The sequence below is a fragment of the Heterodontus francisci genome, chromosome 6 (assembly GCF_036365525.1).
Source record: "Heterodontus francisci isolate sHetFra1 chromosome 6, sHetFra1.hap1, whole genome shotgun sequence".
Taxonomy (NCBI): domain Eukaryota; kingdom Metazoa; phylum Chordata; class Chondrichthyes; order Heterodontiformes; family Heterodontidae; genus Heterodontus; species Heterodontus francisci.
The window spans coordinates 94,601,194-94,626,793 of NC_090376.1; the positions used below are offsets into that span (position 1 = coordinate 94,601,194).

General features: G+C 45.1%; 1 protein-coding gene across 2 annotated transcripts in view; it reads left to right on the forward strand.

Moving 5' to 3' along the window:
* cep126 (centrosomal protein 126) overlaps window positions 1-25,600 on the forward strand; it is a 133,327-nt gene that overhangs the window by 10,134 nt on the left and 97,593 nt on the right. The window lies entirely within an intron of this gene.

Sequence of the window (25,600 nt, forward strand, 5' to 3'; positions counted from 1 at the left end):
CTGGATGTCAAGGGATATAGAGGATTGGATAAGGAAAAAAAACAAGGCTTATGGCAGATTCAGAACGCTGAAGACAGTGGAGGCCCTAGAGGAGTGTAGAAAGTGTAGGGGGTTACTTAAAAAAAGTAATTAGGAGAGTGAAGCGGGGGCATGAAAAAACACTGGCAGGCAAGAGAAAGGAAAATCCCAAGGTGTTTTATAAGTATATTAAGAGCAAGAGGATAACCAGGGACCAAAGTGGCAAACCAGCAGTGTACTACAGTGTGGAGCCAGAGGACGTAGGTGAGGTTTTAAATTATTACTTTTCATCTGTGTTCACTATGCAGAAGGACGATGTAGGTGTAGCGATCAGGGAGGGGGATTGTGATATACTTGAACAAATTAGCATTGAAATGGAGGAGGTAGTAGCAGTTTTAGCGGGCTTAAAAGTGGATAAATTTCCAGGACAAGATGACATGTATCCCAGGCTGTTATGTGAGGCAAGGGAGGAGATAGCAGGGGCTCTGACACAAGTTTTTAAATCCTCTCTGGCTATAGGAGAGATGCCAGAGGACTGGAGGATAGTGAATGTGGTACCATTATTCAAGAAGGGTAGCAGGATAAACCAGGTAATTACTGGCCAGTTAGTCTAACATCAGTGGTAGGGAAGCTATTGGAAAAATTCTGAGGGACAGGATTAATCTCCACTTGGAGAGGCAGGGATTAATCAAGGATAGTCAGCATGGCTTTGTCAAGGGGAGATCATGTCTAACAAACTTGATTGAATTTTTCGAGGAGGTGACTGGATGTGTAGATGAGGGTAAAGCAGTTGATGTAGTCTACATGGACTTCAGTAAGGCTTTTGATAAGGTCCCGCATGGGAGATTGGTTAAGAAGGTAACAGCCCATGGGATCCAGGGCAATTTGGCAAATAGGATCCAAAATTGGCTTAGTCGCAGGAGGCAGAGGGTTATGGTCGAGGGTTGTTTGTGCGATTGGAAGCCTGTGACCAGTGGTGTACCACAGGGTTTGGTGCTGGGACCCTTGCTGTTTGTAGTGCACATTAATGATTTAGACGTAAATATAGGAGGTATGATTGGTGGTGTCGTAAATAGTGAGGAGGAAAGCCTTAAATTACAGGATGATATAGATGGGCTGGTAAGATGGGCAGAGCAGTGGCAAATGGAATTTAATCCTGAGAAGTGAGAGGTGGTGCATTTTGGGAGGACTAACAAGGCAAGGTATATACAATAGATGGAAGGACCTAGGAAGTACAGAGGGTCCTTGGTGTACTTGTCCATAGATCACTTAAGGCAGCAGCACAGGTTGATAAGATGGTTAGGAAGGCATATGGGATACTTGGGATACTAATATTTGTCAGTTCCGAAGAAGGGTCACTGACCCGAAACGTTAACTCTGCTTCTCTTTCCACAGATGCTGCCAGACCTGCTGAGTGGTTCCAGCATTTCTTGTTTTTATTTATTATTTATATGGGATACTTGTAGTTTTCAGTGCTAGAGTTCTAAAACGTCCACATTTGTGGCCAGTATCTGTTTAGAACAGAGAGAAGTAACTTAGGCCAGGTTAAAAGCCCTATCTGTTGAAGAGTTGATAAATGTAGCTGGACAGTTAGAGATTACGATCCGTCCAGAAGCTAGGAAGCCTGAAATCCTGAAACTTGTGACCAACCATTTTAAAATTGACACTGAAGAACTGGAGACAGGCATAGAATCTGAAACAGACAGAGTAACAGTAACTAAGATACAGCTAAAACAGAGGGAATTGGAATTCCAAGAAAAAGAAAGGGAGAAAGAAAGAGCTTTCCAGGAAAGGGAGGAGGAAAGAGCTTTCCAGAGAGAGAAAGAGAAGAGAGAGTCTTGGGAAAGACCTTTCCAAAGGGAATTAAGGCAGCTCGGATTAATTAGAGGAAGTCTCAGTGCACCCAGGGAAGGCACCGCTGGTGAGGAATGATCCCTAGCTCAGGACTGAATGCTGAGCTCTTAAAGTTCTCCCAGTTGATACCAAAGTTCAATGAGGGGGATGTGGAAGCATTTTTCATCTCTTTCGGAAAGCTTGCATAACAGTTGAAGTGGCCAGTAGACAGCTGGATACTGTTATTGCAGAGCACACTAACGGGAAAAGCCCATGAGGTTTATTCACTGTTGCCAGAGGCGAGTTCATCAGCTTATGACATGACTAAAAATGCTATCCTATTTGCATATGAGCTAGTACCGGAGGTATACTGCCAAAAGTTCCGAACTCTCCGAAAGCAGCTGGAACAAACTTGCATCGAGTTTAAATGGGTTAAGCAACTCACTTTCGACTGATGGATATAGGCACTTAAGATAGAGTCCACCTATGAAAATCTCAGAGAGGTGATGCTCCTCAAGTTCAGAAACTTGCTTCTCCTTTCCATAAAAGCCAAGCGGAGGAACAAAGGGTTCCAAGAGCCAACCAGGCAGCAATCCTGGCTGATGCTTATACACTTATTCACAAGCCCTTGCCCCAAGGGAAACCCTTCCCTAGTCACCTCCAAAAACCTGAAAAAGATAGAAGGTAGGAGGATGAACAGCCATGGGCAAGAAGGGAGAGCTGGAAACACATGGGGCCCTCCTCAGGCCAAAAAGGAAAGTGCTGAGAACAGGAGTGACGCCTGAAAGCCTGAATGTTTCCATTGTAACAAGGCAGGTCACCTTTGAGCTGACTGCTGGAAGTTACAGGGAAAACCCATTGGTTGAGTCAGGGTACACCAGACCAGTATAGGAAAAGGGGCCCTGATGGAAAGCACAGCAGACCAGGCTGTGGCTTTAACTGCAGCAGTAAACCGGCCGCTGAGAATGCGGGAAAATTTAGCAAAATCCCTGAGGGTTACCAGGATTTTAGGTCTGGAGGAAAATTGACCCCATACCCCTCGAGTGAGGCGAGTAAGCCTATAGTCATACTTAGGGATACTGGGGCCATCCAATCTCTTCTGCTGGGAAAAGGCATGACTTTTCCCCGAGAGAGTGCGAGTAAACAGTATCGGGGGAAGGTATATGCCCATATCTTTATATCGGGTGCACCCAAAGTGTGACCTTGTTTCAGTGCTGGTAACCGTGGGGATTGTCCCTGGTTTACTGTGGATGGGGTCAACCTGCTCCTGGGTAATGATCTGGCAGGGACGAAAGTGGTAGCATCTCCAGTGGTTTGAGACTGAAAGAGGTCAGGGAGACAAAGCAGTTAGAGGAAAAGGTCCCTGGCATTTTCCTGATGTGGTAACCCAGTCCATGGCCAAACAAGCTCCATCAGAGGAGGCTGAACTGGCACTGCAGACAGATGACCCTACTGTCTGGTTATCTGAAACCTCCATTGGGAAGTTAGAGGACCCAAAGGATGGGTTAAACGGGTCTTCCTTGGTCAAGCCTCAGCAAGCTGACGCAGGGTTAAAAAAGTTCGCACTGCCTGCCCAAACTGAAGCTGAAGCAGAGGGAGTTCCAGAGTGCTACCATTTAAAGAATGAGGTGCTGATGAGGAAGTGGAGACCTCACACGACCACGTGTTAGTGGTTCACCAGGGAGTGGTGCCACTGAGGTACCGTAGGGAAATATTGAGAATAGCCCATGAATTTCCAATGGCTGGACATGTTGGTATCAGAAAAACCCAAGCGCAATTAAGACAGCATTTTCACTGGCCACAACTCCACAAGGATGTGGTGGAGTTCCGCAAGACTTGCTACATTTGCCAAATTGTGGGGAAGCCTCAACCTGCAATAAAACCTGCACCCCTAATTCCCATACTGGCATTTGGTGAACCGTTCAGCGGCGTGCTGGTAGATTGTGTGGGGCCCCTGCCGAAAACAAAAGCGGGCTACCAGTTTCTTATTACCATTATGGATGTGGCTGCTTGATTTCCAGAGGCTATCCCTCGAAGAACTGTCTCTGCCAAGGTAGTGGTGGAGGGGCTAAACCAATTTTTCACCCAATATGGGCTGTCTGCTGAGAATTTTATGTCCAGTATTTTTCAAAAGGTCATGGGTAATCTGGGCATTACCCAGCTAAAGTCCTCAGCCTACCATCCACAGTCACAAGGGGATTTGGAATGGTACCACCAGACCCTAAAGACAATGATCAGGGCATACTGCTATGAGTACCCCCATGACTGAGACAAAGGACTGGGATTTCTCCTGTTTGCCACCAGGACTACCCAAGTGAGTCTACTGGCTTTAGTCCCTTTGAATTTGTTTATGGACACAAAGTGAGAGGTCCTCTAAAACTAATCAGGGAGAGGCTTTTGGGGCACAAGGATGAACCTTCCCTATTAGACTACATCTCCATGTTCCAAGAACAGCTCACAAGAGCCTGTGTGATGGCTCAGGAACACCTAAAACCCTCCCGGACAGCTATGAAAAGGCAAGCGGATAAACATGCCAAGGCCAGAACATTTCAGCCTGAAGACCACGTGTTAGTTCTATGACCAATACAGGGAAAACCATTGAAAGCCCAATTCAGTGGCCCGTACAGAGTAGTAAAGAGAATTAGCGGGGTGAATTGACACCCTAGATTATAGGAAAAAGCAAAGGCCGTGTCACATCAATATGTTAAAATGGTATCACAGCAGGGAAGGGGACAAACAAGCATAGGTATGTCAGGCATTCAGGAAAGAGGAGGAAGCAGTGAGGATGAGTTGGAGGGAGGCCGAGAGGATTCCCAATTTGAGCCCCCTACCATTCGGCTATCTAATAGTAAAATGTTATGAAAATTAGACACCATACTCTCCTACTTAATCACAGACCAGAGAGGCGACCTAACAAGTCTGCTCACAGTGTTAAATGGATCTGCAGGGACAAACCAGGATGCACAACCCTAACCCTACATGATGTGGATGTTGGAGAGACCCCTCCCATAAAACAAAATCCCTATTGCCTAAGTCCCCGGAAACTGACCCAGGTTTGGGAGGAAATTCAGTATATGCTGGAGCATAAGCTGATTGAGTCCAGTCAGAGCAGTTGGAGTTCCCCAGTTGTGCTGGAGCCCAAACCCGATGGCTCAACAAGGCTGTACATTGATTACAGTAAGATTAATGCAGTGACCAGAGCTAATTCCTACCCAATTCCCTGCCAGGAAGACTACAGATAGAATAGGAAATGCCACCTACATAACCAAAATGGACTTGTTAAAAGGGAACTGGCAGGTTGCTTCAACCACCTGAGCTAAAGAGATCTCTGCTTTTGTCACCCCACATGGCTTATTCCATTGCTGGGTGATGCCCTTTGGATAAAGAAATGTCCCAGCCACCTTCCAAAGGCTGATGTACCAGATAGTGGCTGGCCTGCCCAACTGTGTCGTGCACCTGGATGATCTGTGTAAACCGTGGAGCAGAGTCAACTCCCCCTTGTCCCCTTTATTCCCTATAACCAGTTGATCCTGGCCGTCACGTGGGACTGAAGTCCTCTTAATTCAGGCTCAGGCTGGGTGTTTGGGATATCAGGTTTCAAGAGAGCCACCCTCTAGCTTAATCCACAGCTACAGTTACTGGCTTAGTACAAAGAGAAGGAACTCAGTCCTTTCTTTAACTATCAATTTACTTTATTCAAGTTGTTGTACAATGTAAGAATAAAGCTTAAACACTTAGTTAGACAAAAACATACAACTCCAACTGAGTTATACAGTTAATAACAAAACTAGCTAGAATTCATAAGCACACCCACTAGGTTCCTCTGACCTTTCCCTGAACTAGTCACAGAATACAAAGGATATTACCCAAAAAAGGGAGAGTTAATGCTGGCCAGGCGTTCCGTTCTCTCTCTCTCTTCTACGTCGTCGCCGCGTCGCTCACGCAGGGTCTTCCGCTTCCACGATGGTTGATCTCTGGAGTTTTCGCTGGCTCTATGCCCAAGAAGCTCTATTCTTATCCTGTTGCTTCTCTCTCCAAATCTGAGCTGTGTCTTTCCGGTTGGCTTAAGCTTGCTCACCTCGTTCACATCTCTTAATTGGCCCAGGCCCAAAGACCCCGGTATCACACCGTGTCCAAATAAGGCCCTTTTCCTGTGATCGATCCTTTGTCTTGTCTCATAAAGTAACTAGTTCAAACTGGTTTTTACCAGCACAGGCCAGTGTCCGAGCTCCAGGTTACTACAGGTCAAACAATCCCAGCAGTGTGTAACTGATTCTGTGTTTCTTACAGCCCCTGGCCAACATCTGTTTGTGTACAGTGACACCTGGGGGGGTCCACCTCGACCAGTTAGAAGCCCTCTTTCAAAGAGGGTTGGCTGATAAATCTTGCAAAGAGCATGTTTGCTGAAGCTCAAGTAACCTACCTAGGGCATGTTGTGGGTCAAGATCGCATGTTGCCTAGAGAAGAAAGGGTACAGGCGCTGATAGATTTTCCCATCCCCACGACCAAACGGGAAACAATGCGATCTTTGGGGGTTTGTGGGTATTACCACAAGTTTGTCCCAAATTTCAGCACTATAGCCGCCCCACTGACAGGCTTACTATGGAAAAAAGCAAAGGTAGTATGGTCGGAGGTGCCACTAGATTTCGAGAGGCTGAAAGCCATCTTAATCAATGAACTGGTGCTGGCAGCTCCAAACTTTAACAAACCATTTAAAGTGGCAGTGGATGCTAATGACCTAGGGGTAGGTGCCGTCCTGTTCCAAGATGATGAGTTAAGCACTGAGAGACCATTTGGGCATTTGTCCAAAGGATTAAACAAACATCAAAGGAGATACTGTGGAGAAGGAAGCCCTGGAACTGTTGCTGGCTGTCAAACATTTTTGAGGTATATGTCCAAAATGGATATAGGGAGGTGGCAGCTTATACCGACAAAATACTTTTGACCTTTGTAGAGAAATTCAGTACCCAGAATGCAAGTCTTTTTCGTTGGAGCCTGCTTCTGCGACCTTACCGCCTAAACATTACCCACATTGCAGGGAAAAACAACATTATAGCTGACGCTTTATCTAGGGTTTAGCTCAGCACGGAACCATCCCAGATATGAAAAAAAAACTGAACCAGAGTGTGGCTGTGACAGTGAGACTGATGAGTGTGTGTGTACAGTTTCTTTTTAATTTGCGACCTTGTAATGAAACACTCCTGTTTTCACATTTCATTTCACGTGGTGGGGTGTTGTCACACCAGCTTGATTTGTTGAATGATAATTTTCTTTAATCCCTGACTGGAGATCTGAATTTATATATTTTTTAAAAGAAATTTAAAAAAGAACAGATTAAAGATGACTATGCTAGCAGCTTAAAATGGCCACCTAATTTGCAACACTGTACCCTACATTGCAAGGCTGTAAGGAGGAAGTCGAAATGTCTAGTCAGCCCAGCAAGAACCAAGACCCAGGCAGTTTAAAGGAACTGCTTGTTCTTTTTCTTTTAACAAAAAGAAATACTGCTAACTACTATGCTGGAATGACTGAGTGACTGTCATGTGACAAGTCCCTCTCCTTCTGTGGTTTTAAGCTTGTGTTTCTCTGCAGCAACAAGGAGAAGCATCTGGACTTTGACACGTGCAGATCTAAGTGAGGGTTCCTCCCTTTCTCTCTCTCTCCATTCCAGCTTGCAAGCTTCAAATCCTGCCTGTTGACTGTAGCCGGAGAATGCAAAGGCGGTCAATCAGAAACCCCGTTGGAGGAAATCATCCGCATCGCTGTCACCAAGAGACCCACAGAACCAGTCATCTACCTCTTCAAACTAAACCTTATGGCCACCGAATTCAGCTAGAAGCCAGCCAAATAACTAAACCCCACAGACTGTATGCCTCTTTTTTTCCTATGGACTCTAACTCAACCAATCTACCTTTCCCCACTCTGTAATCTATTTGTATGTGTGTGTGTTTGTGTAAACTTCTAGCATGTGAGTGAAAGTTGGCATGTAGTTTATTTTTTGAGTTTGGTTTAGGTACAATAAAGTTAACCTTTCTTTGTTAAACTCAAGAAAACCTGTCCAATTGGTTATTGTTATGATCACAGCAAGTAAGTAATCAAACACCTACTGAATTGGCCAGTACATCCACTTTGAGAAAGAATTAAACCTGTTGTGGTCAAACAAGAAGAGGGATGCCCTTCAACCTCCTCCTCACTTGACAATAGCAAGTTATTTTGCATGCATTTATACTGATGCCAGGTGGTAAGTAAGTCATGTTTAAGAACTGCTTTATTTGTAATTCAGTCACAAGCAGGAGAGCTTGAGGTCGTCAGTTTAATGCCAACCAGTGCTCCTCTAAGCTGCACATGGGCACGGCCACGCAAAAATTGGCAAGGTACTGTACAGGCCGCTCACAAGCTGTCGCTTTAAGATACTGTGCAAAAATATTTAAAGGTACCGTGCATTGAAATAAACAGGTTGTGCACAACAGAGAAAATTTATTGGGATCATTGTTGCCAACTCTGTTTTCTCACCAGTTCTACTTTCATATTCTGTCCCTTTTTCAACTGGCAGGAGCGTGAACTCCATATCCTGTCCTCTAAATTTTTGAATCTTGCTGAATTTGCCACAGAAATGGATTTTCATCATTTTACTTTTTTTTGTGGAAAATAGTAACAAAATGTGGAACTTGCTCTGTTCGGTTTATGTATATCTTATCTGAAATGGTTGCTTGGAAAACCATTTATCTAATTTGTAACCACAGAAGTCTTGTGTGCTAAAACAATTATTCAGTCACCTGCCACTTTCTGGATACAGATGTATGTGACCTTACAAAACAGAGCCCATTGTTTTATGAATTTTGAAGTAAATCTAAGAATGTTGTAATCAATAATTTAATTTGCTGTAAAAGCTACCTTTTTATAGCTGTAACAACGCAGCATGCATGTTTACATAGATCGTGAAAATAATGCTGGATCAGATTTTTTGTTTACCAAATGCCATTTGACTTTACATTCTGTGGATGCTTTTAAAGAGTTTGTGTTTGTTTCTGTACGTACATTTATGAGTCATTACTAGTTTAAAGGACAAACTCATTTTAGAGATTAGTATTGCAATTTATTCATATACTCTTTTCAAATTTCATAATTTCTGGAAATTTTGGGTTACAAAATGCCAGTAGAAGGCATGTATACATCCATTTTGGCAAGAGTTCTTGGGAGATGACATCAAGTTGGGAGTCTCCAGGATATTCCTGGAGGCTTGGCAACGCTATGGTCTGAATTTTATTCATGCGCCGCGCTCTGCGGCAACATGCTTTGAACTCGACGGCGTGCCCACATTTGGTGGCCGCCGCCGCGCTCCCGTGATATTACACACGGGGGCTCATTAGCATCACTGTGACGAGCCCCCCCGCCCCCATATTACGTCGGGAGAGGCAGAACATCCGGCGCAGTGAGGAACCATTTGACAGCTGTTCAGCAGGTGCTGGGGCCCTATTCAAAGCACCCCAGCACCTGCTTCCTGACAGCTGTCAAAGAAATATTTAGCTCACTGTTGAAGAGTGGGGCTGCTGTCAATCTGGCAGCAATGCAGAAAGTGCTGGGGAAACTCAGCAGGTCAGGCAGCATCTGTGGAGAGAGAAGCAGAGTTAACTTTCAGGTCTGTGACCACGTTCACAGACCTGAAAGTTAACCCTGCTTCTCTCTCCACAGATGCTGCCTGACCTGGTGTGTTTCCCCAGCACTTTCTGCTTTGCTGCCAATTACTTACCCTGCTGTGTCCCAGAGTCCTGTGAGGTTGCGATCCTCTTCGTCCACTCAAGTGTAACATTCCTTCTTGTAGGCATGCCGCACCTGGGTGAATATTCTTAATTTTGCACATTCCAGGATGCTGAAACTTAAATGTACCATAAAAGGCAAATACACAATAGAAATAAAACTATAATTCAAGAATATCTACATACTATGGGCTTCTAATCATCTGACTGTGAAAAGCCGCAGACTAATATGCATTTGGAATCTGTATTCATTTCTCTGCTAACTGTTATGTGAAAATACGCGTAACTGCAATTAAATGATCTTTGTAAAAAAACAGGAAAATGTATTCATATTGTAGCTGCATTGCCAACCAGAAATATTACACCAATACTTATGATCAGCTCCTGCAGAAGCAGTGTTTGTAAACATGTGTCGATGTGTAATAGATGAAAAATCATGACAGCAGCACAGATCTCCTCACTAGTCCTGCATAAGTTTTCAAACATGTGCAAGACAAACCTTACAGCCAGAAGGTAGAGTAGTTACACAGTGGAGTCACCTTTGCATTTAAAGGACCACACCAAAAACCGAGGATGGCAGAGGGGTACTCTAGGGTGGCCCCACAGTTCAGCAAAGCCTCCCTGCTCACTCTCCTCCGGGCTGTGTGGGCAAGGCGGGAGGTCCTTTTCCCCAGCGACGGTAAGAAGTGGCCCTCCCACCTGAACAAGGCAGCCTGGCTGGAGATGGCAGAGGAGGTGAGTAGCCGTGGGGCCATCTGGTGTCAAAGGGTCCAATGCTGGAAGAGGATGAATGAGCATTTCCCCCAGCCAGCCAGGGCCCTCTAGGCCTTGTGCGCACAGGGTAGGACCACCAAAGTCATCCACAGCCAAAGGGCAATCAGATCAGCAGCCTTCCTCCAGTCAGGCTGCTAAGGCAGCAGTTGCACCAAGAAGGGGCATTTGGAAGCATTTCCAGAGAACATACTGACACAAATGGGAATGCACGGGTGTCACAGCAATGTAAATACGTCTTTCACTAAATGTTCCTTACCAACCTTTTCTCTGTGTGAATGATGTGTGCTAGCATGTAGCGCCAATGTCACCTCCCTTTGCACCATTGGCCCTTCAGGAGAGCCAATGTATGCAATAACATAACATCATTGCCATGCCACCATTACTCATGAGTGTCTCCACGGATACAGTGACATGGACATTGGCTCAGTCAGCTTCTGCCTCTAATGGTTTACACAGGGATATTGCAGATGTGGGCTGGTGCACAGCAGGTGAGCGAGGGTGATGTGTGGCTTGCAGAGCTCATGCCAGTTCCTATGGAGCAGAGAGCTTTTGTCTGATAAGCCACTGCCGTACATCCCTAACTCACTGCTAGCCTTGCATGCAAGAGCCTGGGTGCGACCTGCCCTCCCGTGCACCTTTCCTGTTGTAGGTCCTTAGTGTCCTCGTAGTCGGTGAAGGAATCCTGTTGATGTCTCTCCTCATCATGCCAGGCCTGCCCTTTATTGGGTGCGTAGTTGTGCAGAGCACAGCAAGCAGCAAAGAAAGGAGCAGGCCTTTTCGGCCCGTAGTACAGAGCATCACCATATCTGTCCAGGTATTGGAAGTGCTTTTTCAGCATGCCGGCCGCCTGCTCAGTGGTGTCTTTTGTAGCTCAGTGGCTGGCATTGCATCTCTCCTCTGCAGCAGTGGTGGGGTCTCTCACTGGTGTCAGGAGCCATGTCTGCAAGGGATAGCCCTTGTCTCCAAGAAGCCACCCCTCCCTCTGAGCCAGTTCAGTGAACAGCGGCAGCAGCTGGGACTGGCACAGGGCCCAGGTGTCATGGCAGTTGCCTGAGAAGCGGGCACAGATTTGCATGAAGCATCTGCAGTGATCACATACCAGCTGCACCTAGATTGAGAGGATTCCTGTAATGGTAATGTCTACAGGTGGTAGCCTGGTGGGAGGCCTGATGGCCACATTGGTGCAGTCTATGAACCCTAAAACCTCCGGTTCTCCGGCAATGGTGCTGAAACCAATGGCCCTCTGGGCCTGGTTTTGAGGATCCTTCCTGAAATGGACATACTCACTGGCCCTCCGGTGCAGGGCATCGGTGACTTCCCTGATGCAGCAGTGCACTGCTGACTGTGTGACCCCACAAAGGTCTCTGGTGGGCCCCTGAAATGCTGCCTGGGCTTCAATCTTAAGAACCACTGCCACTATGAGGACCCCAGGCATAGGATGTTCACCGAAGCCCGTGGGCTGCAGGTCATCGTTGAGCAGGGCACAGAGGTCACCACCCTCTTGACATGCGCAATCACCTCTGATACTGGTGCTCTGACATCTGATGGCATGTCATGTGGGGCCTGTAAATGCACGGCGACCGTAATGGCGAACTCTCCTTGAGGGCTGCTGCTCACAACTGGAGGCTTCTACGTGGACTGCACCTGCCTGTTGATTTTGCCTCTGGCGCATACGGATCCTCAGCAGAAGCGGATCACACAGTGTAGGATGAGCCTATTCTAGGTGATAAGTAAAGTTGTATCCTTCATTTATTTGAAAGTTCTTAACAGGACAGGGATTGGTGTTGACGGGTATATCAACTGCTTTCATGGATCAACTATGTGGCGTGGCATGGCATTGCCCATCATGGCTAACACTCAGTGGCACAGCATGACCACATCACGATCCTACCAGCTGCATTGGTTGTCCTCATCATCCATATAACCTTAACGCTCCTACCCTTTCTGGCACCCACCCCACACACAGGGTGACTAGAGTGCCATTGCTCCTTCACACACAGAAACGCAGAGTGTACACTGTTTACGGAGGGAGGGTACACAGTATCTCCCTTCATGCCTGCAGAGCTTTCCCTCCAGTAATCCCAGACCCCCTCCTTCCTCCCATTAAGAATGCAGAGCTGAGACTCCTGTAATCTGCCCCCCCCTTCCTCCTCCCTTCCAGAATGCAGAACTGAGCCTCCTGTAAATCTGCACTTACCTTCACTGTCCAGTACTCCTGCTTTTGCTGTCCCATCTGGTTTTCTGTTCATGAATGGTACGGCATGTGACAGTCGCCCGTTCTAAGTAAAATGTGGAAGTGTGCAGCGAGAGGCGGTGGGATACGTAATTTGCAGAGGTAAGTGGCGTTTTACATATTCTATTTGGGGTGCCGCCGCCATGCGGTGGGGGGGGGCCGCAGCGAGGTCCCCCCACCATCGGTAATATGTGGCGGGCCCTTCTCGACATCGTGGGTTGAGGCGGGCCTCTCCCCACAGAATTTTACCGGCCCCCGCGCCACGATCCATGGCGTCGAGGGGCCAGTAAAATTCAGCCCTATGTTAGGTACCTGACTTTTAACTGGAGCAGCAAAATTATTTGATTTGTTATGTAAATTATGTTTCCATGTTTCTAAATCACAACAACTTTCTTAAAGATTCAAATTATGCATCAGTTTTTGCTGTCACCATAATATAACTCTTGATATTTGGTTCATCTATGTGTCTGAGGGCAACATTTTCATATTTCATATACTCGCTAAGCAGCCATTTCAGATTTCAATAGATAACGTTACAGAAGAATAATAAAAATAGAAAATGCTGGAAATACTCAGCAGGTCAGACAGCATCTGTTTCAGGTTGATGACCTTTCATCAGAACTGGGAAAAGTTAGAAATGCTAGGTTTTAAGCAAGTGAAAGGGGGCGAGGGTGGGAAAAGAACAAAAGGGAAGGCCTGTGATAGGGTGGAAGACAGAGAGGTTAAATGACAAAAGGTTTGGTGGTACAAGGCTAAAGGGAGTGGTAATGGGGCAAGTAAAGAAACAAAAGATGTGTCTAATCAAAAGGTAAGTACTTTACTGTCTTCCAGACTCAAGGGAGTTCAACAATTTCAGACCGTAATCTCCATCCACGTTTTGTTTCCTTTTTCTTTGCAGGTTTTGGTTTAACTGTCGTTTTTCTCTTGATTTTGTTTTCAGCTGGTAGCTTTTCATTATTTTTCCACTCACACCTCCTCTGGACCCATCTTTTGTTTCTTTCCTTGACCCATTACCACTCCATTTGACCTTGCACGACCAACCCTTTTGTCATTTAATGTCCCCTGCCTTCCACCCTTTCACAGGCCTCCCCTTTTGCTCTTTTACCAACTTCCCCATTTTAATTGCTTAAAACCTATTACATTTCTAACTTTTCCTAGTTCTGATGAAAGGTCATCGACCTGAATGTTAACTCTGTTTCTCTCTCCACAGATGCTGCTCGACCTGCTGAGTATTTCCAGCATTTTCTGTTTTTACCTCCGATTTCCAGCATCTGCACTATTTTGCTCTTGTATTAGCATACAGAACAAGGTTCAATTCCCACTGTAGACCAGTGAAATACAGAAAATCCTTTTTTTAGCTAAAACAATTTATTGTTTTTATACATTTTGTAGATTTTGGTTTTCAGCAAAATTACAGAAGGAAGTCAAATGATGGAATTAGAGGGTGAGAGTTTTTTTTAATACCGAATGGTGCTAGTCTGCAGAATAAACAAAAAATGAGCTAGTCTCTAAAATAAAGTGAGCCATCAAGAGAGCTGTGCATTCACTGATAAGCCTTTCTTTTAACAAAGTGATTCCTGACATCGCAGAGCATGTGCAGAGCAATCGTGGACATCATCAGTATGTGCTCCTCCTGCCCCCAGCCGTTTCCCCCCTTTAGCTACTTGCTCCTGCCTTCACTGCTTCCCTCCCACCCCACTGGCTGCTCTCCCCCGTTGGCCGCTCGTTCCAGGCCGCCCCGCTTCCCCCATCTCAGCCACTCGCTCGCACCCTCGCCGCTTCTCCCTTCAGCCGCCGCCTCCCCTCATCAACCGCTTGCTCCAGGCCTCGCCTCTGCTCCCCCCTCCCCTCGGCCAATCGTTCCCCGCCACGCCGCCTGAAGAAGCAAGGCGGACCACGAGGAGTGACGGGGTGACGTGGGAGCGAGTGGTCAAGCAGAGGAAAGTGGCATGGTCTGGAACTAGCAGCTAGAGGGGAGGAGGGAAGCGGGGAGTGAATGGCTGAAGGCAGGGGGCGGGGGGAAGCGGAGAGTGAACGGCCAGAGGTGGGTGGGGTGGGGTGTTGAAACGGGGAGTGAGTGACTGAAGCAAGGCAGCAGCAAGGCCGAGGCCGCAGACAGATGTGGGAGACAGCCGGGTTAGAGAATCGATATATTGTCGGGGGTGGGATCGTAGCAATTAACTTAATTTGTTTGTTGTGATAAATTGAGCAGTGCCATCTTTAATCCTGGCAGCCGCCTAAAACGTCACAGACAGTGACATTTCAGTGCATGAGGCTGCATTTGTGCATGTGCCAGTACTGTGCCACCTAGTGGTTGCATTGTCAGCAAACAAAGCCTTCTTTTAATTTTGTTTCCATTGTGGTTTGTATTTGTGTATTTGGGCTATTATTGTTCTATATTAATATTTTATTGCAGAGTGGATTTTTTGGTAATCCTAATTTTGATTCCAAACTGAATACTCATATGACCAAGATATTGACTGGTAGTAAAGAAAAAATAGAAGGTGGAACTGTCATGTATAAGTTCTCCAGTTTTATATATCTAACCCATAGCTACTTCACTATGTTCACTATATGCACATTTTGTTCAAAACTGTCTCTTCACCCCTCCCCTTTTCTTGTCAACTCTTTCCCCTCCCCCTCTTGACCACAAACTATTTTCTTCAGTGGTTCCAGAGCTCGCACTGGTCTACCCTACCTTAGAGCAAAGCCTATGCACCTTTCCATCTGGGAACAAACTTATTTAAATACCTCTTTTCTTTCCTTTCCCCTTCACCACCTCCACAGAGTGATTGCTCTCTCCACTCTGCATCACCCTTCAAATATACAATATCTTGCACCTAAAACTATTAACAGATGTGAGAGACCCATTCTAGATGAATCTCTCATCTTCCATCCCGTTGGTTTGTTATCTTTGTGCTGTCAGCAATTTGAAATAGTTTGGAAAGCGGGCTTACTAACAAGAAAATCTAGCGTGCTCGTAGTCTTGGAGTTAAGAATAAACATTTCTGTCTAGAATATTTGAGTATTGCTGAAAATAGATACATTTTTGTTGAAGCTTTTTGTCTTGCACTCATCAGGACAATTCACGCGAATACCAATGTAAGGGAAGCAACAAATTTACTAATTTACAGCATGCTCTATGCCGCGCTTGGTCTGATGTGTGCAAATTTCTTTCATGTTTTGATTTGATCCATTTATGCCACTATGTTGCTTCGCTAGATGACTGCACCATAAACAGTACCGGTTTGAAACACGCCCGCACCATAAACTCACTTAGCGGAAGCGGTTTGGCAATGCAATTAACAACGCCACTAAACATGTAACAAATCTCTCTGATCATGTACTCTCAGAAAGCGAGGTGTTTGTTCTTGCGCATGGTTTCAATTTTTGTGTGCCTTCATCCCATATCAAACGGGAGAGGTATTTGCTAAGTTTGAACTCCACTACTCCCAAATTTCCCGACACAAACCAGCGTCCACTGAAGATGCTGAATCTTTGAAAGTGCACCTACCTGATCTAGTGCATGCATGTTGTGGGATTCCGAATGACATGTCTGATTTCCAAATGCAATGTGAATGTCTGACAGCGTTGCGAGGTCTTAAGATGAACCCGGACATACACATCAGTAAACCTGACAAAGGGACGGGAATAGTCATCCGTAACAAGTGTGACTTTATTAACAAAATGCACACCATTCTTAATGACAGGTCCAAATTCGTATCCATCGGATTTACTGCTGTCCAACATGACTGGACAGCCTTCCTCGAAAGTAAGCTAAGAAAACGCTTGCTGGACTTGTGTAAGAGCAATGATCTGTCGGGTGATGTATATGACAGGGTTTGTCCTTGCGGCTCACTGTATCTGCTTATGTATGGGCTGCCCAAGACACACAAAGAGGATGTCCCTCTACGCCCTATCTTATCTATGACCGGTTCTGCATAACATGAAATGGCCAAACGTTTGGGCGAATTGTTACCACCAGTTTTGAGCAAGTTCTCCACATACACGGTGAAGGATTCCTTCACATTTGCGAAGACCATACAGGGCTTGCATATCGATAACAATGGCGTGTCCATGTGTTCATTTGACATTACTAGCCTATTCACCAATGTACCATTTAAGGAAGCCATAGGTTTTAGTTTTAGTTTTAGAGATACAGCACTGAAACAGGCCCTTCGGCCCACCGAGTCTGTGCCAACCATCAACCACCCATTTTTATATTAATCCTACTCTAATTCCATATTCCTACTGCATCCCCACCTGTCCCTATATTTCCCTAACACCTACCTATACTAGGGGCAATTTATAATGGCCAATTTACCTATCAACCTGCAAGTCTTTTGGCTTGTGGGAGGAAACCGGAGCACGCGGAGAAAACCCACGCAGACACAGGGAGAACTTGCAAACTCCACACAGGCAGCACCCAGAATTGAACCCGGGTCACTGGAGCTGTGAGGCTGCAGTGCTAACCACTGCGCCACTGTGCTGCAGCACTATATCATGGCGATCTAGACCCACCACCATTGTGTGAATCAGTACTCATTGAGCTCTGCAACTTGCGCAGTTGAGTTCAGTTTTAACGACACCATGTATGCCCAGATAGATGGTGTTGCCATGGGATCCCCTCTTGGTCCAGCTCTCGCAAACATCAACTCTGCTTCTCTTTCCACAGATGCTGCCAGACCTGCTGAGTGGTTTCAGCATTTCTTGTTTTTATTTCAGATTTCCAGCATCCGCAGTATTTTGCTTTTATTATACTCGCAAACATCTTTGTTGGGTTCCGTGAAAAATGTGTCTTCAAGGGAATGACACCTAACCTCCTACCTCTTGCATATTTACGATATGTAGATGATACGTTTGCTACATTTGAATCCACAGCTGCATGTAATGATTTCCTTACACGTCGTAATGGGCTCCATCCTGTGCTCAAATTCACCTTTGAAATGGAGCGGTCAAATGAGCTGCCTTTCCTTGACGTACTAGTTGATAAATCTGCTATGGGGTTCTCTACCACGGTCTACCGTAAGCCTACCTTCACTGGTCAATACACGCATTGGGATTCTTACAGTTCCACGCGCTATAAGATTGGTCTTATCGGCAACTTTGTAAATAGGGCCTGAGCCATTTGCTCACCATGCAAGCTTGATGCTGAAATAAGGTGAATCAAAGGCATCCTGCATGACAATGGCTATCCTGATCAGATCATCTCTCGCTGTATATTGCGTAAACTTAAATGAACGGCCTAAGGCCGTCATTTTCAGCCCTGAATAGTGCCCAGTTTACCTCAGATTACCCTGGAAGGGTAATGTATCCCAAAAATTTGAGCAACAGGTGGAGCTAGCTGTTTCACGCTGCTACTATGCAGTAGTGGTGCACATGTGTTCGCCACTAGCAGGATGCTGCCGTCAAGCCAAAAAGACGTTCTGCCTATCACACAAATGAGTAATGTGATATATGAATTTCAATGCCAGTGTGATGTTAGGTATATAGGCTGTACGTCCCAAAGACTGGCGGATTGTATCAAACAACATGTCCCTTCCGCTGTTTGCAACGGGCAAGGTATAGACCATACCCAACCAGCCTATGCTTGCAAAGCTCAAAACAGTGTCCAACATTAGATGTGATTCCACAATTGGACAACATTTGCTAAATAATCCTCAGTGTGCTAAAAATTATGCTGACAACCAATTTAAGATTGTCAGTCATGCTCGCACTGTCGCGCATTTGCGCATACTGGAAACTACATATATTAATACACAGGGTCCTGTTCTTTGCAGACAGAAAGAACATGTACACACATTGCGCTTGTTTCAGCTAAACAAAATAAGTGACAGCCATTCGCTGGTTTGTTGCTCAGGGCAATGCCTTGACCAATCAGAGTCAAGCTGCCTGGTTTAAATTTCAAACAAAGCTTGGCAGTTAACTATCAGTCACCATAAACTGGTGCATTCTCCATGGCAATGCCTCTACCAATCGGAATCCACTTGCCAACCAACCAGCACTCTCTTCTCATATAGTATAAATTTGTTGCTTCCCTTACATTGGTATTTTTGCGATTTGTCCTGGTGAGTGCAAGATGAAAAGCTTCGACAAAATGTCTCTATTTTCAGCAATACTCAAGTTCTTTACAATCACACAACTATTTCGAGAATATTTCAAGATAAGTTTTATTTACATATGAGATATAGAGTCATAGAGTTGTACAGCATAGAAACAGGCCCTTCGGCCCACCGTGTCCATGCCGACCATAATGCCTATCTATACTAATCCCACCTGCCTGCATTAATTCCATATCCCTCTATGCCTTGCTCATTCAAGTACCTGTCCAGATGCCTCTTAAATGTTGCTACTGTTCCTGCTTCCACCACCTCCTCAGGCAGCTCATTCCAGATACCCACTATTCTTTGTGTGAAAAATTTACCCCTTTGATCCCCTTTAAACCTCCTCCCTCTCACTTTAAATCTATGCCCTCTAGTTGTAGTCACCCCTACCATGGGAAACAGACTCTGGCTATCTACCCTATCTTTGCCTCTCATAATTTTATATACCTCTATCATGTCCCCTCTCAGCCTCCTTCGCTCCAGGGAAAACAGACCCAGCCTATCCAATCTCTCTTCATAACTCAAGCCCTCCAAACCAGGCAACATCCTTGTGAATCTTTTCTGCACCCTCTCTAGCTTAATCACATCTTTCCTGTAGTGCGGCGACCAGAACTACACACAGTACTCCAAATGTGGCCTAACCAACGTTATGTACAACTGTAACATGACGTCCCAACTCTTGTACTCAATGCCTCGGCCGATGAAGGCAAGCATGCCATACGCCTTCTTCACCACCCTGTCTACCTGTGTTGCCACTTTCAGGGAACTATGTACTTGCACCCCAAGGTCCCTCTGCTCAACAACACTCCCCAGGGCCCTGCCATTCACTGTATATGTCCTGCCCTGGTTTAACTTCCCAAAATGCATCACTTCGCATTTGTCTGCGTTAAATTCCATTTGCCAGTCCCTTGCCCACTTTCCCAGTTTATCTATATCCTGTTGCAACCTTAGACAGCCTTCTTCACTGTCCACTATACCACCAATTTTGGTGTCATCTGCAAACTTACTAATCATGCCCCCTACATTCACATCCAAGTCATTAATATATATGACAAACAACAGAGGGCCCAGCACTGATCCCTGCGGCACACCACTGGTCACCGGCCTCCAATCTGAAAAACAGCCCTCCACTGCCACCCTCTGCCTCCTATCACCAAGCCAATTTTGTATCCAATTTGCTAGCTCACCTTGGATCCCATATGTTTGAACCTTCTGGACCAGCCTAACCCCATGCGGGACCTTGTCAAAGGCCTTGCTAAAGTCCACGTAGACAACGTCCATCGCCCTGTCCTCGCCAATCCTCTTGATCACCTCCTCGAAAAACTCAATCAAATTCGTGAGACATGATTTCCCACGCACAAAGCCATGCTGACTATCCCTAATCAGACCATGCCTTTCCAAATGCATATAAATCCTGTCTCTCAGAATCCCTTCCAATAACTTTCCCACCACTGATGTAAGGCTCACCGGCCTGTAGTTCCCTGGTTTATCCCTGCTGCCCTTCTTAAATAAAGGCACAACATTAGCTATCCTCCAGTTTCTGGTACCTCACCCGTGGCTAATGTTTGTTTTCAACAAAAAAGTTCAGTTATGTTCAATTCTTTGATTTTTTTTTTCCATTGTGCCGAAGAGAGCAAGGCTTGCAAACAGCAATTACTGCCATCATTTGTAGATGCTGGGTTGACGCAGAAGGAAATATTTTAACTGAATTTGGACCTAACACTAAGAAGGAAGGGGCTTGACTTGACCCGTGCAGGCAGCAGTCAATGTACGGGTACCTAAATTTCTTCATTCATCCACATTTAAATTGCTTGGAGAAACAAACTTTAAAGCCTCTCCAGCTAAATTAGATACCTTTGAAAACGGGGTGGGAATTACGATGTGAAGTTAACCCCTGCCAAGTGCTTCCTATGCAGGTAACACGCCAACTTAGTGCTGCCTGCTAATTAATGTAATTGCAGCATGCATCCAGCTCAGGCTTTATTTCGACATGTGCAGACAAGTTCCTGAAACTAGCGTTAAATCAACTGGAATAACTAATGTCATGGTAGCACCAGACTTGCCGCTTCTGTGCCGCATGGCACGCCCATGCTAGTGCCCTTCCTGGCGCAGGGTGGCACGTGATCTGCACCAGAAGTGGCCTAAAGCACGGGCGGTGCCATTTTCTTGCCTTGGGGCTTCTGTAGCATTGGCACCAGTGGTGCTATGAGGTCCAGTTTCACGCCCAATATGTTTTATTCTCTAGGGAATCCTATAAGATAAATATTTATTCCGGTCTTTGCTACCAATTGGAAAGCATCTTGGCCAGGAAAATTCAGAACTGACTTGAATACTGGTGTGTTCTGAGTTTTTCCAAATCACAGGCTTCCCAATTGGGATCAATTTTATAAAATGTAGGTTTGGACTAGGCTGGAGGTAATTTAAGGCATCAGTGGCCTTGCAACGTTTCACTTTTTCTTTGACCTCAAAATATTAAATGTTATAAAATACTTATGTTTACATAAGTAAGGTTTCAGCTACAATAAATGAAGATGTGCTATAAGGAAAATAACTAATGAACTTTTTTGTATGGTGATTACAATTTTAACAAATTTAGAGAAGTAATTTAGAATATGCTGAGCTTAAAATGAAACTGCTTCTTTCAGGAAATTGTATCAATGTCAGAGATGGGTAAGTTCCACTTGGAATCAGATAAGTTATTACATGTAGAAGGTTGATAGATAAATGGGCAATGATGGCCCCATTAAAAATACGCATTATAATTGTTGGTTTTCAAAAGGCCTGAAGAATATCTTCAAGGGAATAGTTTCAGTATAAAGTACTTGCTTATCAGTGCATTATTAAAATAAATTTTCTACCCCACATTTTTAACTTTGACCTCTTCTCCTGTCACACTCTCCTGTCTGCAGGATGATGCTTAGTTGCATTGACTTTGACATCATGAACATAGGAAATCCTGCAAGTAGGCATCCTTTCCAAATCTGGATGTTGATTGGGAGACAATTGAGAGGAAATACTTGAGTATTGACTGCATACGCAGTAGTGCCCTCATGACCGCAGGAAATAAACTCATGATTCTTTTATATCCAGCTCCTTCGGAGTTTTACACAGAATCCTTCAGCATCTTGGAGAAGAATGTTAATGATGAAGTGTGTTGACGGGCGGCACAGTGGCGCAGTGGCTAGCACCGCAGCCTCACAGCTCCAGCGACCCGGGTTCAATTCTGGGTAATGCCTGTGTGGAGTTTGCAAGTTCTCCCTGTGACTGCGTGGGTTTCCGCCGGGTGCTCCGGTTTCCTCCCACAGCCAAAGACTTGCAGGTTGATAGGTAAATTGGCCATTGTAAATTGCCCCTAGTGTAGGTAGGTGGTATGAGAATGGTGGGGATGTGGTAGGGAAAATGGGGTTAATGTAGGATTAGTACAAATGGCTGGTTGTTGGTCGGCACAGACTGGGTGGGCCGAAGGGCCTGTTTCAGTGCTGTATCTCTAAATAAAATAAAATTAAAATAAAATAAGTCTGTTGAGAGGAAGCATATTATAGCCTCAGACATAAATAATTTAGGATACTGACCTTTCATTTGTGCTATTGAGTTAAGGATGCTCTTCACAATGGTTGATTTCACTGGATAGCACCGCAGAAACAAAATACTTACTCTTAACCCTAATTTTTTAGACAGACCGTGCTTATAAAAATATTGACCAGAAACATTGGCACCTTCAAAATATCCAGGCTTTGTACTGGCTGTACCCAGGTATTTTTAGACATGAGACCGCTGCATACTAATTGTCATGTTTCTGGACTTTTAACCATTTGACCACAGCATTAGATTTGTGTAATTTATATTATAAAATAATTTTATATTTAGCTCACAAAGGATTAAAGTTTCACAGCAGCCAAAGGCTGAGGGTGAGATAGGTGGGGGTAGTGTGATGTGTGTTAAAACTAGACAGATCCTTTTTTAAAAAAATTATTTCACTGGACGTAGGCATTGTTGGCAAGGCCAGTATTTATTGCCCATCCCTTGAGAAAGTAGTGGTGAGCCGCCTTCTTAAATACAACTGAGTAGCTTGTTAGGCTATTTCAGAGAGCAGTTAAGCGTCAGCTACATTGTTCTGAGTCTGGAGTCACTCGGTAAGGATGGCAGATTTCTTTCCATAAAGGAAAGGTGGGTTTTTACAAAAATCTGGTAGTTTCATGACTACCATTACTGATATTAGCATTTTATTCCAGATTTACTTCATTAATTGAATTTAAATTCCCTAGCTGCCAGAGTGGGATTTGAACTCATGTCTTTGGATCATTCGTCCAGGCCTCTGGACTACCAGTCCAGTAACCCAATCATGATGTTGCCTTATTTGTGAAATGGCTTTTTGCATACCACTCCAGCTTGAGACAGTGATGGTCATTACCTGCTTCCTGTGGACCATCCAGTTTCATTGTCAGGAGGGTCTTATTCGTTCCAGACCAGTAGGATAGTTTCCTTGGGACCCACACCCAGGTGAACACTAGTTGCCTTAATTGTTGCTGACTGGCCAGTTCATGGATGCAAAGGCTTGGAAGAAAAGTCAATATTTTTGGTTCCTGTTCAACTAGGAAACAAAAGATATGGTCTAATTCAGTACTAGAAAGTCTGTTGAAGGATATAACTATTTGGCAAGTTCTACTCAAGATCAGAGAATTGGCCGATTAGAAAAGTGATATTTAGGGAGAGTACTGCATATTTAATTATTTTCATTTATGAGGCATGATGCTGAATTGTTACAATCACCTGGTTCATGGTTTGTAATTAGTTTTCTAGAGGTAACTTTTAATTTTGGAGTTGAATATTTTTTAATGTAAGACAAATGAAAACAACTGGATTGAGAAGCTGGCAAACCTAGGGTAGTTACAAATCAAAGGGTGACCCAAATTTATTTAGTAAGGTCATAATGGAAAGTGTGAAGACTCTAAACAATGGGAACATCTCTGAATTTCTTGATGGAGACAGTGTGTCGGAGTCTACCTCTGCCTCAATCAAGGGTTTAAATTATTCAAATGATTTCCCAGAACAAAGAGAAAATTTGTGGGGAATTTTATGCTCTCCCCATGGTGGGCTTGGAGAGGGGAAGAGCATATAATCGGATGGGATGGTGGCATTGGGGGGACCCCACTACCTTCCCACCTCTGCCGAAATTAAATCCAGGGCAGGAAAGCTTGTGAATGGCCATCCTGCCCCACCACCAACTGAGCCCCTTAAGTGGGCAATTAATACCCAATTATGGACATCATGCCGCCGCTGCAATTAGCTGAGCAGCGGGTGCTCCTGTCGCAGCATGGATAGCACAGCAAGAGAAAATGTGCATGCTGCTTGCTAGCTGCAGAGTTGGGGGTCCCTTATGAAAAGGCATTGTACCTGAATGAGGGAAATGGCATCGGGAAGGGGGAGCTTCCCACTGGGAGACCCGTCCCGCCCTGACCTACCTTTGGCCTGGGTCTAGCACCACTCCTGGGCATCGGGTGGGTGCTACACTGACAGCAGCCAGTGCCTCAGTGGTGGCGCTGCTCAGTTAAAGAGCTACCAGCCTCTGATTAGCCAGCAGCTCTCAGAGGGTGGGACTTCTGCCACCGGGGTCCTTGATCCCATGGAAGGCCTGCCGCTCTCCAGTTAAGTGCCTAATTGGCACATGATTTGCCCGGCCTCCCACAGAAGGGGCGACGTGGGGTTCTCTGCTACACTTTTGCTGGAGGTCAAGACTCTTGTCACCTGTATAAACTCCTCGCCTTGGAGTTGGAAATAATTAGTTTACATTGCTATTGGGACATCTCACATGTACCACATTGCTATGGAGATAGATGATGCAGGGAGTGCCTGATGGTGTTTTGATCTGTACACTTGCTGACAAACAAGCAGTTGGCTTTTGGGAAAGCAGTTGGCATTCGGAAAGCTGTTTACTTCAAACGAGCTATTGATCACAGAGAAAGCTGTTGGCTTTGAAAGCAGCTGGGGTTCGGAGGAAAGAAGCCATCAGGAGCCAGGGGTGTTTCTGTTTTTCAGGCAGGCTCTTGCTCAAGCTGGGAGATCCAGATTCATGAGGTGTTGAAAGAGAACTGGAGGGTTTGCCTAGCCAAAGCTAGAGGCAGAATCCCCAGGAGATCTGATACCTCAGAAGAGAGATGAGAAATTAAGGAAGTAGAAGTGAAATCCTAAGAGCTGTGGTACACTTTGGTTTGGTCCTAGGAGAAGTGAACAAACCACCAAGATCCAGTAACGTATAGGCAAACCTTGGAGTGGAAGTGACAGTTAAATTGGAGTGCTCTGTTGTGATTTAGAGTTTAAAGTATACGTCTTTATGTTCTGTTAAGATTTTAAGTTTATATTTGTGTTTTCGAGTTGGAGTGTTAAGTTAGTATGTTTTGCTTTAACTCTTGTACATTAAAGTTTTTTTTGTTTAAAACATGAAATCTTGTGGTGTAATTCTTTGAGTAAAAACTGGGAACTCGACTTTCATTTATTAAAAGTTAATGGTCCCTAACAGTATCGTAACAACAAGCTGTACTTACTATAAATGTTATGCTTCTAATTCATTATTTTTATTTATTTAGAGATAGAGTACTGAAACAGGCCCATCGGCCCACCGAGTCTGTGCCGACCATCAACCACCCATTTATACTAATCCTCCATTAAAACCATATTCCTACCACATCCCCACCTTCCCTCAATTCCCCTACCACTTACCTATACTAGGGGCAATTTATAATGGCCAATTTACCTATCAACCTGCAAGTCTTGGCTGTGGGAGGAAACCGGAGCACCCGGTCACAGGGAGAACTTGCAAACTCCGCACAGGCAGTACCCAGAATTGAACCCGGGTCGCTGGAGCTGTGAGGCTGCGGTGCTAA